Source organism: Marmota marmota, unplaced genomic scaffold (assembly GCF_001458135.2).
Source record: "Marmota marmota marmota unplaced genomic scaffold, marMar, whole genome shotgun sequence".
NCBI lineage: Eukaryota > Metazoa > Chordata > Mammalia > Rodentia > Sciuridae > Marmota > Marmota marmota.
In genome coordinates, this window is record NW_026000093.1 from 8,183,747 (window position 1) to 8,196,248 (window position 12,502).

The 12,502-nt window shown below is 36.4% G+C and overlaps 1 protein-coding gene across 1 annotated transcript in view; it reads left to right on the top strand.

The window, feature by feature from the left end:
• The window catches only part of Xkr4 (XK related 4), a 462,270-nt gene extending 450,339 nt beyond the window's left edge, over positions 1 to 11,931 (top strand). The window contains exon 7 of the mRNA XM_048782841.1: positions 3,578 to 11,931. The gene's annotated coding sequence lies outside the window, so the exon portion shown is untranslated. The remainder of the gene's footprint in view (positions 1 to 3,577) is intronic.
• The last annotated feature ends 571 nt before the right edge of the window (positions 11,932 to 12,502 follow it).

Below are 12,502 nucleotides of genomic sequence, written 5' to 3' on the forward strand. Positions count from 1 at the left end.
CCATTTTCCTTACCTTCATCAGTCTTACTCTATCGTGTCTCTCTCTCTCTCTCTCTCTCTCTCTCTCTCTCTCTCTCTCTCTCTCTCTCTCTCTCTCTCACACACACACACACACACACACACACACTCATGAGTAATATAATCATTTCCCATTACTATGATTGAAAGTTTATTATGTGCCCAGCGCTGTGCTAAAGATTCTTATCACAGCCATCTGGGGTTAAACATTTCCAGATGATGAAACTTCAGTTCAGAGATGTAAGCAACTTACCAAAGGCTCTAGAGCTAGGCAACAGTAGAGCTGAGAATGGAGCCTAATGTTTAACAACTGAGAGTCCTTCTAAAAGACCAACGAGTCTTCCAAAATCCACTCCTGGTATGCCAAATCTTCCAAGTGAAGAGAATCGTGTTCTGATGATCAAATTTTTCCTAGAAATTTTTATTTTAAAGTCAAAGATATCTTTCAAAATGAAAAGTTAAAAAAAAGCTAATGATGAGAAAATGGGAGTCTTATCATTTATAACTGAATCTTTCTTTAATTCGTAGTAGGCAAATCAATGCTGTTCTTCTACCCCCAGACAATGGTGCCCTCATCATAGTGCTTCTCTGCATTAAGTTAAGTGATAAATACAATTTAACTTAGTACTTCTTCTCTTGTATGATTCAGTTATCCAGTTAGGTAGAATGAAAAATAACTAAACCCCACTATTAACTTTGACATGCTAAAGAGAGAGAAAGAGAGGGAAAGGGGGAGGAAAGAAAGGAGAAAAGAAGGATAGAAGGACATAGAGCTAAAAAAAAAGTCTCTGAAGTGGCATCATTTTTATATTATAAGGTAATTCTGTTCCTGCAATCCTTTTCCCCTAAATTTCATTTGCTATCTTGAAGGTCACAAAATTTTATATTTATGATGATTATAAAACCACTAGCTGAAACCATCATATAATTCTAGGAACATTATCTTAGATTAAAGGGTTAAATGAAAGAATATAGCAAATATTTATCCTATAGTTATTGAATTATAACTGATGTGTTCTCTCCCTTCTCACTAAATGTAGCATCCCTGAAGTTCAGCAAGATGTCCCAGTTGACAGCAATGATGTCATTGCACACACACGTGTGTGTGTGTGTGTGTGCTGTTTGAATTGATTCTTTCGAAGTAGCCAATAATAAACCCAAAACTTTCTCAACAGTCTGAATGTAATGCATTAAAATATGAGTAGATTGATTCAATCAAATCTTTAGGAGCTTATGTCAAATTAGAAGTCACTAATGTTTAAAGGAGATAGCCTCTAAAAGAAATCTAAACGTTACTTCATGACTCTTATTTTATAGGAGAGGCAACCAAGACCCAACGAGATCAGGTAATTTTTGTAGTCATTATTACATACTCTACACATTTATTGATTCACTCTGTCATTCATCCAACAAGCATGACTTATATTAGTAAGACTGCCAGGCAATCCACAGAAGGAATTCTGCATTCAGTTACTTATAATACAGTTAGGAGCAGCTGAAGCAGCTTTATGACTTCAACTTTAACTCTTTTTCTCCAGCATGCTGCTACTTCTCTTTCCAATATCTATGTTTAATTCTATATTAAAACAGTGAGAAAATATAAGCTTTTCCAAGGCTATCCTGTAAACCTCACAATGAATCATTCCCACACACAATGACAAACAGAAGGTAAGAATTTAAGTGCAAAGATAAATTAACATTAGATGGCTGCCAATAAACAGAAAAGCCATTTAATAACTTGTTTTTATGGCTCTCCAACAGTAAATGTTTTTTAATCAAAGTCACAAAGCGACAACACCAACAAAATGGAAATACTCTCTTGGCACGGAGTATTTGTCTTAAAACCATCAGCTCTGAATAAACTTTGGAGATAGGCCTGGGAATTCCTTTCAAGAAAAGTCATAAAATTAGGCAGCCTCTTTAGTATTGGAAGTTTTCCAATAGGTTGCTTCTTTGATTTTCAAGAAAGCAGAATTCATTAGCACATACAGTATTTCTCCAGCATACTAGTTATTTAGGAATAACAATTTTGGAGATGAATCTCAGCTGTTATTACTTCAGAGATCATGCTAAAGTGATAACCTTCTGTGCTCAGAGCACTCTGCCCACTTATATGTCAGAAGACAGGGCAGCCAGCCCCACGCCTTGGGGACATCACAGTAGCATTGTGTCCAATCCACATCACTCCTGCAATGCTACCGTACCAGGTGACTCTCAGAAATAGAAGGAGTGTATTATTAAAGATCATTATTAAATTGAATAACTAATTTTCTTTAAATGAAATAATTCTGGTTAGGTGGTTTTTAAGACTGTTGGTCTCTATGAAGTACACAGAAAGAGAGAAGAGAGAATATTAATTTTTACAAGTCCAGAATCCTTGAGAAAATTTTTGGTGAAGCTCATTTAGCATTGACAAAAAAAAAAAAAAAGAGTTCATGTAGAAATGTTAATACATCAGGACCCCGATTTCTAGGTTCCAGCCACCATTATCACATTCATTACCACGGTTATCACTGTTTTCACCACTCACAGCATGAGAGGAAGCCCGTAGTAACTGATTAAGATGTTTGCAGAGCAAAGATCATATCTAATATCAAATCAGCATCAAATTAATTAATCAAAATAATAAGCAAATATTACCAGCACAGTGCCAACACAAAATTTCCTCTTGTGCTATTATTGATGACTGTCACCTACTTTGTTATTAGAATTTCAGAAAATGTAAGGTTTTGTGTTTTTATTATACTTCCGTCTACCAAATTAAGCAGGTTGGCCCTCTCCTTTCTCTTGTGCTTAATTTGCATTAAAATGGAATTAATCAAATTCTTACTTCAAGTGCTGAAAATAGGAACAAATGGAGATGTTGTGTTTAAACTAATCTAATTTAACTGTTGTAGTGGCATTCTGGCATGGAGTTGTATCCAATCAATACTTAAATATTTCAAATTAATTCATTTATCAGTAAGTTCGAAAACACCTCTGAGTGGGTTGAAAATAAATTTCAGTTTTATATCATTGTAAGAAATTCTTGTTTAGATTACAAACCAGCAGAACACGTCTTAATACACACCAGCATTTCAATCCATTGTGATTCTGGAAAATGAGCACTTGTATTTGAATGTGTTGGGCACTGCTATGTTCGCAGAGCAATTAAACTTTGACCTGTGGTTCTCTATGGAGCCCCCTGTGATTTCTTATTCTATTCAAATTGGGAGAAATAGAGCATGAGCCTGTAACCAAAGGAGACCTGTCAGCTAGTAAAAGAACTGTCATTTTATATCCTGCTTTCAAAGAGCTAAAATATTCGGCTTTCCTTATTAGCCTTTCTAATGCATTGTACATAAAAAGGAAGTGGATCTCCAAAGTATGTTTTAAAAGCCTGAGGTGAAACATTTTCCTTATTCTGAATCAAAGGCATGGCATTCTGTGAAAGGATATAAAACTCTGCTCCTTTAAGAAAGGGGAAGGGTGGAAGTGAGCCCGTGGTGCTCAGAAATAGTCTCCACTGTCCCAAAGCTGCATGTTGCTGATGCTATCGATTCCCTTCTTTTTCTTACAGAAACATCTTGGAACTTGTCAAGTTTTACTGGCGGTGATTTGCAGTTAATTAATTCAACAGACACTTTAATCCTTGACTTGTAATATTGTAATCAAGCTATTGCAAGGGAACAGTAATCAGTTAGTGAAAAAGGAGCCCTTGGTTCTGCGTCCCGTGCCATGACAGTGCCCAGGCCCGAAGAGAAAGACCTCTGTGCTGCAGACCTATGAAATCATGCTACGTGGTTCCTCAACACTGATGCTATGAATATTCAGCCACCTCCTTTGTTTTTGCCAGTAAGCACTACTTTGAAAAACAAGTTCACGGATTCCTGGGGGCTTGTGTAGCTCAGAGAATGGGTATGGGTCACCGAAGACTTGCTTCCAATGGACTCAAATCCATGTGTTTGGAAATGGAAGAAAAAAAAAAAAAAAGTCACTGTCATCTGTTTATTAATTAATCTGTCTGAGTAGAGTTGCTGCTTTTATTTCATTTCTTGAGACTATCATTGTCAGCATTGTAATAACCGATTTGTAAAGCCTGAGTTTATAATTCAGTTTGGAGGTCAAATCTGCATGGTTGTAACTATTGAATAATTTGATGCTTGCCTTCCTGGGTGATGACATTTCCAGTTCCAAATGGAAATCCATTTCTTTGTGGAGTTGACTGCCCGGTTGCTTCTTGGATCCTGCAAAAGCTTGCTTATTAGCTTAAAAAAGATCACCCACTGATATTCCCAATGCCTACATTTTCACTTAGAAGTAAAAAAAGGTGATCTCATAATTAAAAATTATGGTTCTTTTCCACTTCTCTTTTCTCAAAGAAAGGTCAAAATGAAGTTACCAGAAATTATCAGATCATACTTTCAGAGTATGTAAGAGAGTCAGGCATCCATGTGTTCCTATAGTTTTTAGTCTAAAGAATTGGTATCAGTTTTAGGAGTTAACTCCAGACAAATGAACAGAAGTCATCAGATGCATCCAATAAGTAGTCTAGAAGTAAAAATGTGAAGAGGAAGAAGCAGGGATCATTTTTCTTCTGTCTGAAAGATACTGCTCTTTCCTAAGAGAGGACATAACCATCTTGGTGGTTATGTCCAAGATATTCCCAGAGCTACTGATTTTCCCAGTTACGGACACTAATATCACGGCAAGTGAATTTTCAGAACTAATTCTTTATCATAGGCAAAAAAAAAAAGGAATGGTAAGAAAGTGGCCTAATGTGACTGATTTCTGATTGCAAGGCTATGACAACTAGCAAGTTAAAGAAAACGTTCATCTCCTGAATCCCACAGCCAACTTAGACACAAAAATATCCTTTAATGTATAATAAGTTGGTGAACTGTGGTGATCCAGGAGCAACAAACAGTTCTTTTCTGCAGGTTCATGGGAAACAGTGACTTCAGCAGAGCTGAGTGTCAGGACAGAGCATTTCTATTAATGAAGAGGCCCAAGTACAGTGATTGAAAAGAAAACCTGTCAGTGGTCCGTCAAAAAATACTTGCCTTTTTAGAGCAGAAATTCAGAGTAGTTACTGCCATTCTATAACTATGACAACAGACTTCTCCCCTTGGAAAAGTCAGGGTCTGATTAATGTGGGGAGATGGAGGATATGTTGGTAGCTTCATATGTAAGATTGAGTCTCCCTTATGATGATTCTCCTTGATCACTGGTTCCCATACTGCTCTGCACACCAAGAGTGGCTGGTGGATTATAAGAAAAGACATTTTAAGGTATTGTAATTAATTCTTGCTTGTCCAATGCAAACCATAAACCTATCCATCCTTTTAACAGCAATGAGATTCAGGGTTACCATGGCCTTACTCAACGTCCCATTGTAAATATACCATGACATCACAACAGCCTCCGTATCCAAACCCACTCGACCAGGTTTACCAGTATTAGACTCTTTTAAATGTAGTTTGGATCTTGATTCTACCAATCACCTAGTCTGTGTATTTATTCTCAAATTGGAAAAAATAATTCTTAGGAGGATGATTTTCAAAATAATGGAAGCAAAAATAAATAAATAAATAGATGGACAGTTAAGCAATTTTTCAACATAGACAAAACCACTGGGCCATTGATAGCCCTAAAGCTCTGATTTTTCCTCATGACTAACTTTCTTTTCATTTGAGGGCTTTTGATGTTTGAATTTTCCAAGTGATTGCTGAACCATCTTTACTAAACCAAAGTAGACACTACAGAGTTATTAAAAAATAAAGACTGTCCACATGAATGCAAACATCCCAATGAAAAGCGGAGAAGCAGGTCACTCAAGTGGTAAATTTGGCCTTCATGATAGCAAGCATCTGGATACTATACAGAAGTGTCCAGATGTTGGAAGCATACAGTTTTCTGTCGGGTTGTCTGGTGTTGTCTAGAAAGACAAACTGCTCAGGTATTATAGGTACTGGACTTTCTTGTGCAGTAATCGATTGCTGGTGATATTCTGCTACTAAAAGTCTCTTTGTCGTGCAAAGAGAAATAAATAAAGCAGAGCCAATCTTATGTGATTTTTATTTACTTTCAGCAAGTGCATGAAGGGAAGAGGTTTGGGAGGCTCTGTCCTGGGCACTGCATACATGACTGTAGCACGGAGCTCCATAGGAGCAGCAGTTCTAGAAACTCTTTCCAGGCAAGGAAAGGAACTGTTCAGCCTTTACTACCTTCTGTAATTTTATTATTGCATTTCTGCTGTTGGTAATATCTTCATCATTCACAGTCCACTTGACAGAATGGTTCAAGGGAAAAATAAATCTGATTAGTTTTTATTCTTCAAATAGGAGTTTTAACCTTAAGCATTCCATATTATAGCATAAGCCCCCCAAACACTGCTTGATGCAATTATTTCATGGTGAATTCTATGGTGTCACCAGATAAAAAGCTGTTTTTCCTAAATCGAAAAAAATACCTAACTTTTGGGGTTTGGTTTGTTGATATCATTCTAATTTCCTAATATTAATTTGTTATCATGAAAATCGGGAATATTCGTGTTTTCCTTGTGGTCATTGTTAGGATTCCCCAGAAAACAGAAAATCTTGACTTTGAAAGGAAATTTACCTTCTAGGAAAAAAAGTTTGAAATGTTCATACCAACTCTTGTATTAATGATGTTTTCTTCATATTTCTTCTTTGTAATGTTAGAAAGTTGATTGTTTCTTCTGATTTGGCTCTGGGTTGGTGAACATGTCCAATCTGAAGCTTGGCAGAAAAACAGACAAGCTATTCATTCCTTCTTTCAGGTCCTCGGGATTGGACCCAGGGGTGCTCTATCACTGAGCTATATCCCCAGTCCTTTTTTGGGGGGAGGGGGACAAGATCTCATTAAATTGCCCAAACTGGCCTTGAACTTGTGATTTTCCGGCCTCAGTTTCCTGAGTCACTAGAATTATAGGTGTATGCCACCATATACCTGCCTGAGACCAGTTTCCTTTTAAGAATGCTTAGTTGCAAAACTTGCTAGGATGCACTGACTGTGTGCAGGCACACAGAGCCCTGAAAGGTATATAGAGATCTTACAGAGATTTTCAATGACAATCTAAATGGTCTGAAGGTTCTTACGTAATGTTTCCATTGTGTCAAATTCTATATTCAGTGTCAATTAGGAAGAAATGCATGGGGTAGTTGGGCATTTGGGCACATACCAATAATCCCAGTGAATCAGGAGACAGCGAGGCTGGAGGATCACAAGTCTGAGGCCAGTCTGGACAACTTGGCGAGACCTTGTCTCAAATTAAAAACTAAAAGGGCTAGGAATGTAGCTTGGTGGTCCCCTGGGCTCAATCCCCAGTATCAAAAAAAAAAAAAAAAAAGAAGGAGAAAAAGAAGAACATCGTGCGGTATTCATTGAAGCTCCTTGCTGGTCCCTCTGTCCCTCAGATGCAGAAGTTTCCCTGACATCAAATGGATATTCTACTGAGTAGCAAGGGCCCCCAGCTATGTGGTGTCATTGCCCTCCGCTAATTGTTTTGTTCCCCCACTTTGGAGGTGAGGTCATGGTTGTCCTTCAGAACCAGTGGACGTGTGCACCAACCCAATCTGGTTTTCCTTTTCTTTTCTGGTATAATTTTTACTTCACTATATCCTTTCCCTAGTCTTCTCACATTCATGTGATTGATAGGATGTTTAGCTGATTTCACAACAAAAAGGTGACAATTAGCAATCACAAAAATAATGTTTTAGTAAGTCATCTTTGATTATGTGATAATTGGTATGAAATTTATGGTTTAGTAGAAAACCAAAACCCCTGTGTTAAATATAATGACTCTTAAAAATATTCGATATAGTTCATGAAATAATACCCTTTTATGCTATGAGATAAGTTCCATTCTGGACGTAGCAACCTGAGGGGTTATGGTCCAGTGTGGGGGAAAAAAAGAATTAGAAATCCACTCATGTGTGCATCCTAGTAGCTGGTCCATGTGTTCAGCCTCAGAAATTCACTCAGCCTCATTTTTCCCATATCTGAAAGAAAGAGAATATTTATTTACCTACCTCATAGGGGTGTTGTGAAGACTAACGAAGAGGGTTGGTGAAGCGCTTTGGGGTTAGAAAGCACTGTCTTTCTTGCTAAAGAACAGACACATAAAGGAGAGCTGTGTGCAGCAGGAAGGCTGGGCTGAGGAGCCGGTGATGGAGTCCTCTGAGGATCACAGCAGCAATAACTAACCAAGCCAAGAATACAATCATTCATCATCACTTGATATAAGTAAAAGTTTCCTTTGAAGTTCCCTGTCAAATTTTTAAACAATTATCAGCATTTTATTGTGAAAAGTAACTTCTCTCATACAGACATTGAGACTCTTGGTATATATGGACCATTTTCCTGTAAGCCAAACTGGATTTTACTAAATGTTTATTTAATGCATTTTGAAAATGTGGCTCCTTTTGATGCCTAAGGATTGAGTGTGCATGATCCCAAACTGCATTTTTCAGAACACGGGTGTGAGACCCAGTTGACTCCTAATGATGCTGAGTGGTCTGAAATCCACTCCTAGGGAAGAGGATTCTTTAATGATGTGCTTGAGATTAGATTCTGGGTCATTAACATTGTGTATCTTTCTTACTTCTAAGATGACACACCTCTCCCTTTATAACCCATGGAGAAACGAATAGCTTTGTTTTCTGTTTGGAACTTCTGAATTGATTCATTTTCACATCAATATACATATTTTAAATATTACAGAGAAGTGTAATACAGGGATTTAGCAATACAGGAATATCCATGTGCTTACTCATGTACAGATGTGAATTCTTATAAAGGACAAAGGAGATGGTCGAAAAACAACCTCAGAGAATATCCTGTACAACTCCCCCAAAGAAATGTGTTTTCTCTTAAATGATTAACCTGATTAGAACTAATGCTTAAAAAAACATGATTTGGAATTATAAATATTTTCATTTTTTGAGTTATGGAGGCAAAATTATGAAGTAGGAACTCACCCATAAAACAGTATCTAACAATGCAGATAATGTTTTCATGATATCACTTCACGAAGCAAAGTTCTGGATAAATATCAACATTGTAGCCTTTTTAAATTATTAGATTCCTTTCAAAAATGTTTGCATGTTGTGAAAAATATGGAATCAGGCTTTAGAAAGTTTACCCTGAATAGAGAGTTTTAAATCACGTTGTGCTTGGAGCTGACGTAACATTCACATTCAATATAATCTTTTCTGATTCTAAAATATAGCTGCCAATGGTACATCAAAGTCCTAAAATTTCAAATTGATTAGACATTTCTAATGCATGGGATTAAGCTTTCTGAAGCATAAATTGAACCTAGGCAATTTTCTAATTCATTTTGAAACATTTGTACTGCCACACCAAACTTTAGATAAGTATTGTTTTGAAAGACCAGTAATATGAGTATTGTGATTCAAAAATATAATTTGAACATTGCTGGCTCCCCACCCCCAGTTCCTAGTGTCAATATTTTTCCAACTCAAAATGCATCAGAATATCCTTTTTTGATAGAAAGGAAATGTCTGTTTGTTTTTATTTGGTTTTGTACAAGAAAACTAAAGTTGACTATTTGGACTAGATTCAGGGGGCTGGAGGAGAGAAAAGGCAATTTTGCAGGTGGGTTAGAAGAGAGGAAGGCAGTGGGAACAATTTGTCCCAAGTAGACTTTATCATAAAGGTACAAAGTAGGATCTAAATATGTTTAGAGCTGGACAGGTCTTTGAAATGATAGAGTCTAGATTCTTCATCAAACATAAAAACAAGTGCTGACAACATATTATTTAGGTATAAGTGATACATCTAATTACTGAGGGAGAAAACTTGAATCTTTTTAAGGACCACAAGGAACTTTCCAGTACTCTCCCTGAAAATTTGAGACTCTTAGAAAAACTAGTTTTTAGCAAAGATTTATGTAATTATACTGCTATCGTCAACTAGCCATTCTATAAACATCACACCTGTGATGTTTTGTAAAGCTAGCTGTCAACTTTTCTGACTACTTCTGGTTAACATTCTTTTCTATAAACGGATTATTAAAAAATAATAAAAACACCTGCAAATTCTCTTACACTCAAAAGAAATGTCTCCCTTCTTATTTATAGCTAACCATGTCACGGGCCCAATATTATCACAGAACTCCTTTCATATTTATATGATCTAGGATAAATGGTGAATCTTTTGGTCAATTGTAGGTCTCACCTGAAATCTTCATTTGGAAAAGGGACAAATTGAAAAGGGATCACAGTTATCCTGAGGTGAGAACTTGACCTCTACTAAATAATGTCTGCTTTTCTTCTCGGTAGCCAGACAGTTCAGTAGCTTCCAGAATGATAAAGGGAAGGATATGCAAATATGTTTTTCCATTCTCAGAAGGAAGAGAGCAACCAATGAGCCAGAAGTTTTCTCCCTCCTTCAAACCACTGAATTTAGGGTTTAAGACAAAAATTGCTAAAGTGAAAATGAAATCATTCTTCCTATTAAATCTTTCCTCAGTTTTTACTAATTTAGTTTTACAGTTAGAAATGGAGTTTCCAGTGATAACAATTAACACCATTTCATTTGATGGCTTGAATGCAGAAATGGTGAAAGTATGAGATGACTGTGTATGAAAAGCTCATCTGTACTCCATCCATTCTGGATGCAGGTATGGAAATAAATACTACTACTGTTCCTATTCTGGTTTAACTACTAATCCAATGGAAAAACAAACATTTTGCTCACCATTAAACCATTGCATAATATAAAACCTGCTTCCCAATGTCAAGGATTTGTTTGGTATGGACATTTGCTCTTCATCCTCCAGTTTCTTTTAAGTAAAATAAGTTTCACATCTAACTACCTCAGCTACTGTTGTTTTACTTAAAAACATGAAATCATGCACTTTGTAATTGACAAAGTCTTTTCATTTAAAATTTCAAAAGGATACTCGGTGCAAAGCAATTTTCACAAATTTGTATATGACGTAAATAACCCAACCTCAGGAGGTTGTAGTTCATTTTACTTGTTTCTGTTCGGAGTAAAATCTTCATTTCCACTCAACACCAAGAGAGGCTGCTCTGTATTTGCTTAATTTGCCTTAAACATTTTGTGCTCCTTTCTCCGTTCAATTTTTGGTTTTTGTCGTTGTTATTGTTGTTGTTGTTGTTGTTGTCGTCGTCGTCGTCACTTTGAATCTATCTCTGAAAAAAAAAGTGTAACAGGTGGCAGATGAACAGCAAGCCGATGAGAACGGACCACTGATTTCTCAGTTCCCTTTTGTCCACTTGTCTGCATGACATTCTGATTGTGCAAAATTGCCATTCCTGTGCTTCTCTCTTCATTACAGAAATACAGTGCGTGTGTGTGTGTGTAGGGAATGGTGAAGAAACTTCCCCTAGAGCGAGCACAGTGCCTGGACCCAAAGGAAAACCTTGGAGGTTCCTTGTGCTTTTTACTTTGTAAACATTGTACAAATGTATTTGGAATTTTATTTGAAAAGATGAACTAAACAAGTTATGAATTTGTTTTCCTTCCTGTAAATATATATATTCCCAATTCCATGTATCTGAACATTCCTTTAGCATTGGGCTCATAAGCGTGTCTTTATCTGCTGGAGGCCGCTGTCCCCAGGCAGTGACCCCAAGTGCTCTAGTTCAAAGCACAGTGCGTGGAGTATGTGATGTACTACAGTACCATAGTTATTTTGGTCTGTTAAGTAAGTTGCAATTTGTGATGAAACGAAGTGGAAAGTAGTACTTCATAAAAAAAAAATAATAATAAATTTCCTTGGTTATCTGATTTTTCTTGTAAAACTTTAAAAAAAGAAAAAAACTTGAAATTTTATATATTTGGATTTTGTAGATTTTTTTTTATTTTATTGCAACACAAGGTACCAAAATCATTAAATAAAGTACACTGTGGTCATTTTAACAGAAGTCTGAGTTTCTGATTCTTTTAAGTCCAGGAAGAGGGCAGAGCACATTTCATATAAGGTGGGAAGTTAAGAGAAGATCACAGGCACAGATATTATTATCAAGACCATGAGCTACATGTTTGCTACAAATGAAAGAACTGTGCATTCAAAAAAAAAAAAAAAAAAGACCATGGGATCAAATCAGAAAATAAGCAAAGCAGAGTTGGGACAAATTTGAAACACATTTAGAATTATATCTGGGTTTTTTTCTGTTTTGTGATGGGATTTCACTGTTTCCTCAGCCTAGAAGCGAACTCAGGATCCTCCTGCTTCAGACTCCAGAGTAGCTGGGATTGAAAGCATGCACCACCACACCCAGCTTTACTTTTTAAAATAGGTTTTATTTACTTATTTTATTTCAGAGAAGTGCTATAGAATGTTTTTCAGAAGCACTATAAAAGCAAAGAGATGTCTAAGATCACAAAGAAGTTTAAAACTGCAAATAAATTGTTTCAACATAAATTAAAAGAACAATTATCCATGAACAAAAGTACCTTTAAAAACATCTAAGTGCCTTTTTTTCTAAAA